Source organism: Catharus ustulatus, chromosome 7 (assembly GCF_009819885.2).
Source record: "Catharus ustulatus isolate bCatUst1 chromosome 7, bCatUst1.pri.v2, whole genome shotgun sequence".
NCBI lineage: Eukaryota > Metazoa > Chordata > Aves > Passeriformes > Turdidae > Catharus > Catharus ustulatus.
In genome coordinates, this window is record NC_046227.1 from 2,724,091 (window position 1) to 2,731,023 (window position 6,933).

The window sequence follows — 6,933 nt, forward strand, 5'->3', positions numbered from 1 at the left end:
AGGTCAGCCATTGAAAGCCTGAGCCCTGGTGTGGGCTGGTGTCCCCTGTCTGCCCTTTTGGTGAACAGGACAATGGCTCTGTCTTTCCTTTCCTCCCATTAAAGAAACCCACAAGAGATGAATTTTTATTCAACACAACGAAATTCATGATCAATACAGTTCTGAAATACAAGTCCAAACCAGCATCAGTAAGTCCATTTCTGTCATCCAAACAGGCACAGCTCAGCTGAAATAGAAAATCCCAGCTGTACAACAAATGTGGCCCCCAGTGAGAGAGGGGTGATCCAGCACCACCCACGGTCCCACAGCACCCATCCCTGCCGAGACACTTTCGTGTCACCCGTCGGGTCACAGAGCAGCATCACATCCTTGTGGGACAGCTTGGGCTCCTGTTTCCCATCGCTGTGGCTTTTCTCTCCCAGCTGTCATTTCTGTTTGGAGAAGTAAAGTGAAACCTCACCTCTTCACACATGAAAAGGAAATTCAGACACACCAAAGAAAAGCTAAAGCTGCAGGCGAAGCCGGGCCATGAGCGCAGCCCCCAGCACTCATGGTGGCTGGAATGGAGGGATGAGGATCTCTCCTGGGCACTTTTCTCAGATATTTGTGCCACCCCCAGCCACAGCTGAGCAGAGGTCTGGCTGAGCAGCAGTCAGGGCTTTTTCTTACTGGGTGGGGTTGCCATCCTGGGCATTGGTGTGTCTTGCCCAGCAATGTCACACTCCACCATAGCCCAGCCAGCAAAGCATGGCTACATTTTCACAGCTCCTCCAAACTGTGCCAGTGCCAGCTGTCCCTGCCAGTGGAGAGTTCCCCAAAGCCAGCATGCGCTGGGACATCACACTGTGCCCAACAGAGTCTGCAGGGCACCACACTCATCATTCCAGTCCCGGCTGCCGATGGTGCTAGGAGAACAGCACAGATGGTGATGATGGAGCCCCTTCCTTGGGTTCACCCAGCCTGGAGGCTGCAACCACTCAAGCTTGCTTGGAGCAAGAAATTCCAGGTGTGTGGGATTTCCAGGTGCGAGAACAAAAGTGAAAGCTGACAGTGGACAGGGCTGGCGTCAGCAGCGGGTGAGGTAATCGCTCCGTGGTGACTCACGGGCTCCTGCATGGCACAAGCGTGGGAAAGCTGTTTGCCACAAGCGTGGGAAAGCTGTTTGCCACAAGCATTGGCACTGCTGTGGCTAAGGATGAGCCCAGATGGCTCCTGGCCCCAGTCAGTGGGCTTGTCTGGGAGGAAGTGACTCCTGCTAGCCGACCAGTCTGGGTAGACAAGACAGAAAAAACAGAAAGCGTGCCCCAAAGGAGCCAGCTTTAAAATACACCCCTGGGTGAGGTGTGGGAGTCCTGCCCATGGCCCCAGGGTGCCAGGACAGGGGGCAGCAGGTGGGCTCTGCTCATCAGCCATCACCAGACCTGTCCCTGCCAGCGCAGGGTGTTGGTGCCACCAAGGTGCCGCCAGCCCCACTCCATCCCCAGAGCCCTTCAGCACCTCCCAGCACGTGTGATGATGCAATCTGTCCCTGCTGTTCAGTCATGGCCGTGTGGTGCAGGGAGGGAAGGGGTTGTAAATTAAATTACAGATGGACATTTAGCGAGTAGACTCAAACTTCTTTTAAATTTAAAGTGAGGAAAAACCCCAAACACTTTTACCCCCACTTTTTGCCAGCACTGTAGGGACATGGGATGTCACCTCCTGGGGAACCCCTCTCTGCTTTGGAATGTCTGTGGGCATGCACCTCACAGGGACAAGCCCTGCCAGCAGAGCTGGGGCTTCCCCAGCCCAGGCAGCCACACAGGCCCTGGGCATCACAGCAGTGGTGGCACCCAGTGCCCTCCCGGGCAGGAGAGACCCCTCATGCTCACCCAGCAAGGGAGGCCTGAGAGCTGCTGCTGGCCCAAACCCAGCCTGCACCTGGAGCAGCCCCTCAGCCAGTGACAGCAGGGCCTGAGCCAGTCCTGGCCATGGAGACAGCAACCAGCCTCCCATCCTTGATGGGCTTCCCACTCCATAGCTCTCCTCCTGAGATCCCATCACCCTCCTGGGGGACCCAGTGGGGGCAAAGCCTTGGCTCCCCACCCTGAGCAAGCTGAGGGGAGCTCGGTCAGGACCCTGAGAGCCCAGGAGCTCAGCAGAGGTACCTCCAGTCCCTCCAGGTGCACTCTCTGGGGTTGGGACCAGAGGTGGCACTTCATCTTTTTTACTAAAGCACCGATGTAGAACAGAGAGAGGGGCAGGGCCCTTCCCATGGTGTCAGGGAAGCCTTCTTGCCAAGGACAGGAATTACAGGAAAGGGAAAGATCCCTGCATAGAATGGGTCTGGACTTGAAATATCCAGAAGGCAAACAGGAGGTGACCTGTGCCAGGGTAAGCCCAGCTTTGGGCCTCATGTCTGCCTTTGCCCCTCCCAAAAAATGCAGCCTCTAATCTTCTCTTTGCAGCATGGGTGGGTGATAGGGGCACAACCCTGCTCTCCTTCAGCAGGGAGGGATCCCATAAAGGCTCCTGAGCTGTTCTAGGGCCAAGGCCCTGCTGATACCTGCACCAGCCAGCAAGGCACCAGGGATGGGGGCACACTGGGGGTGAGAACAGCCCCTTTCCAGGCAGCCTGCACATTGCACAGCTCCTTGCTTAGCCAGGGCAGGGAAAGGGGACAATGGCCCTTCCTACCCAAAACCCAACTTCCCCACAGAGCAGAGGGGCACTGAGGGCATCAGGACATGTAGCACAGTTATTCCCAAGCCAGTGGGTGCTCCACAGCCTCTTTGTAAAACAGGAACCACAGGCAACATTTTCTCAGCTCGATTTTTAATTATTATTAATTGTGTAAGAAATGCAGTGAGTTTCTCAGCTGTTCTGTGATTCCCTTCCCCACGTTATTAACCCAGCAATGTGTCTACAATGGGACACTTCCAGTGCCAAGGGAGCAGCACCAGGCACACTCCACAAACAAGGTGGGCAGGAGCCTGAGGGGCATAAAACCTCATCTGCTTTCTACCAGGAGACCAAAATTTCAATCAGCAAAATCAGCACCACTATTCCCAAGGAGTAAGAGCAGTTACAGGCAGGCTTTTAGGAGACAATCCACCTTCTCCTTCCATTGCAGCACCAGGTCAGAAGGGTTTGCTCTCTCAGCGGCCCTTGCAGCCCAGCACGCAGACGTGCCTCACCAAGAACTCCACTGGGGTCTCACGAGAGGAAACTCCCATGGTCTCCAGCATCCTGAAAGGACAAGCAGAGGAAGGGTCTCACCCTGCCCAGAAGCAGAGACACATCTCTTCCACCCACAGCACAGAGGTGGCAGGGCAAATGCTTCCAGCGGCTGCACAAGGGCTGTTCTGGTCAGTGAATAAATCAGCAGGCCCTTGTTGGGGCTGAAACACATGGGTGAAGATGCAACCACCGATATTTTTCATGCCAATTAAGAGCAAAGTAAAGAAAATCAGGATAGTCTCATGTTAGAGGTTTCATGGACACATCAGTGCAAGCACATCCTACTGCTTCAAGCTTAAAATGTAAGGATCTGCTGTTTAACCCCTTAAAGGTGTCCACCCCTGGGGGAAAGGAGGGAGCACATCCCTGCCCTTGCAGTTTGAAGGGGTCTGCACAACCTCCCTCTGCATAGGACAGATCCTCCACGTCCTGCAGTGTTCTCACCTCTTCTCAGTCTCTTGGAGGAGGGATGTTGCAGCTGTAGGGTCACTCTTCTTAAAGGTTTGATAGGGAGAGGCAGACTCCATGTAACCAACCACACCCTCCACAGTCATGGGAATTGGGTCGTAGATATCAGTGACTCTACAGAGACAAGGGCAAGAAAGGAGCACTGCAAGGTAAATCTCAAAGGTGGGGGGACACAGGGTTGACATGGTGGTGGATAAAATATCTGACACCATCAAAGGTGGTTCTGCTCACCTCTTCTTGTCTGGGAATGGCAAGGCCTCAAAGATCACTTGGTAGTTGTCCAAGACATATTTTAGTCTGTCATGGGAATATTTTAAAATCTGGTCCCAGCACTGTAAAGATGTGTATTAAAGACAAACACAAAACCACTTGAAGTTTTCAGATGCCACTTAACTCAGGTTTGGGCCTGCATCCGATATGTTCATATGTCCTTTTTGTTTTTAAAGACTTGTTGCATTAAAATACACCAAATTCTTGCTTAATTCAAAGATCCTATTATAGAAATAAGGCTCCTGTCCTCCCTGCACAGCTTTTACTCATAGTGCAAAGTCTCCTTTTATCCAGTTGTTAAAACAGCCTTCGTCCAGAAAGATTTCTAAAAAAAGGATTTATTCCCAACAGTTTCTACTTCCCATTCTTTTCACTGTGATCAGGGCAACAGGAGAAGTCTCCTGGACAATACCAGCTCCCAGATCTGCCCTGGCACCCTTCTCACCCCCACCAGAGTCTGCCCTATCAGTCCTCATGTCCCTCATGATCCCAGCCTCGTGTGGAAGTCTCTAAATCCTGCCTCAGCCTTATCCCTGCACTTACCCATCCCTTTGCCCCGTTGTGCATGAGGATTCCTCTTGTCACACCCCCTGAACCCCATTCCTTCCTCCCTGCATCCAAAGCCACCCATTCCCCCCGCGCTGAGGTTTAGCCAGCTCACCTCCCTGAAGATCTGGGTGAGTTTTTCGGAGCAGTCTCCGTAGCGCACGCTCATGTCCACGGTGTAGGTGCTGATGGCCACGCAGCCGCCCGGCCTCAGCACGCGCTCGGCCTCCCTCATGAAGCGCTCGATGTCGAACCAGTGCGCGGCCGTGAACGACGTCAGGACGTCCACGGAGCCGTCCTGGAACGGCAGCTCCTCTGCAGGGCACACGCTGCAAGGGCCAAGGGGAAAGCCACGGGTCACGTCCATGGGAATTACACAGCAGGACGTGAAGCCAGCGCGTGCTTTTGGATGGTTTGGGATGTGAGACCACAGCTTGTGCAGGTCTAGGATAACGCTTGTGCACACCAGGAGTTCCATCCAATGGAACCTTTGGTGCCAGCTGGCTCTCCCAGCACTCACACTCACAAGCCACCACCTCCACGGGAGGACCTCAATTCTGCCTTGGGCTGAGCCTGCTGCCCTGGCACTCACAGGTAGGAGATGTTGGGCATGCCGGGGGTGTCCTTGGCCTCCTGGATCTGCGCTGCGCTGATGTCCGTGCCCACCACCTTCTTGAAGTGCTCCCCAAGGAAGTGGGTGCCTTGTCCAGACCCACAGCCCACATCCACCGCCAGCTCCGCAGGGATCGCCTTCTGCAGGGAGGAGTGGGTGTGTGTCAGTGGGCAGCCGCCCAATTCCCGGGCTGTGACCCCATCCCTTCCCCCAGGAACAGCCTTGGCATGGCAGAACCTGCAGAAAGCCTCTCCTGTGCCCCCTCCTGGCCTTGAGGCTGCTGCTCTATCTTCCCCTGAGGCACCAACCAAAGGGACACTCCCAGCAAGGCAAACACTGCCACCCACAATTAAACACTCCTTGGATTTCTCCTCCAGCCGCTCACCTTTTCCTGCAGGTAGGAGAGGATGGTCTGCTTGAGCTCCTTTCCCGGTGCAAACCTGTACTTCTGGTAGACCGCCGCATGCTCATCTGCCCTCGAACCTCTGGGTGGCCATGCTGGGTTGAGCTGGCACCTGCAGGAGCAGCGAGCCGGGGATGTCCCAGGGACCGAGCTCCTGCCGCTGCTCAGCCCGGCCCGAGCGCTCCGCTCCCCGCGGGACACCGGCAGGACTTTGCCCGTGGGGCTCCAGCAAGGGAGCGCCAATTCCTGCTCTCCAGGAATCCCTCCCACAGCCCCGAGCTAATCACAGCAGCAAACCTGCGGCGTGCGACAGGAAAAGCTTTCCAGGCTTTTACACACTTCAACTCCTGTGCTTCCCCACCCTCCCACCCGGCTGCTTCCTCAAATCCTTCACCCAGCAGCGCAGCAGAAAGGCTGCCAGTAAAACATGGGAGGATTTTTTTAAGGAAATCCATTTTCACACAGTGACAACTCCACCTTGGAAGCCACTGCAAGTCTCTTATCCGACTGAATCCACGGGCATCACGGAACCCAGGAACGCGTGGGGGCGAGCGGGACCCTTCGGGAGAGGCCGGAACAGCTCAGGCCCGGCGCTCCCGGCTCCAGCCCCGCTCCGTGCCCGCTCCATTCTCACAGCCCCATCCCCCCGCTCCGCCCCGGAAGGCTCCCGGCCCCATCCTGTTCGTGCCCGAGCAGGCGCCGTCCGAGGCAGCGGCAGCTCCCGGGGCTCGGCCCCACCGCAGGCGCTGCCCGGAGCGCTCCGAGCCGCGATGCCGGGGATGGACACCCGCTGGAGTGCCCGCACGATACACAAACACACCGGCAGAGCAAGGGCTGTTCTGCCTTCAGAGGAAGAGATGCTCAATCACTCAGGGCCGGAGGAGCAGCGCTCTCCGGAGGGCCCCTCCCGGCGCTGTCCCTTGTCCCCGCAGCCCCTCGCTCTCACCGCAGCCGCTCCCAGCGCCGCCCAGCCCGGGCTGCGGGGCGGCACCGAGCCCGAGGCGAGGGATGGCGGCACCGCCCCGGGACCGCCCAGCCCGGCCGGAGCGGGGGGAAATCCTGCGGGCGGCTGCCAGAGGCTCCATCCCACCGGGATCTGGAGCGGCAGAGCCGAGCCTGAGCCTTCACACAGCTCCGCGGTTATCGATTACAGAGGTGCGGCTTTCCAAGTGCCCACGGGTCCCGGGAATGCTCGAGCAGATGCAGAGCCCAGAGGATGCTGCAAGGCAGCAGAACGGGATTCAAATGCAGCCAGAGCCATACACACAGAGCTCTGTCTGTCCTGAAGTCCCCTCCTGGTGTCCAGCAGGAAGGAAAAATGCAGCAAGAGCCCCAAGAGCAGCGCTTTAAGAGCTCAGGATGTTGGTATTTTGCCCTGATTCAGGGCAGGATTTCACCCCTTCTTCAGCAGAGT

The 6,933-nt window shown here is 56.6% G+C and overlaps 1 pseudogene; it reads right to left on the minus strand.

The window, feature by feature from the left end:
- Positions 1-2,797: 2,797 nt before the first annotated feature.
- LOC116998814 lies at positions 2,798-6,510 on the minus strand (annotated as a pseudogene).
- Positions 6,511-6,933: the final 423 nt, after the last annotated feature.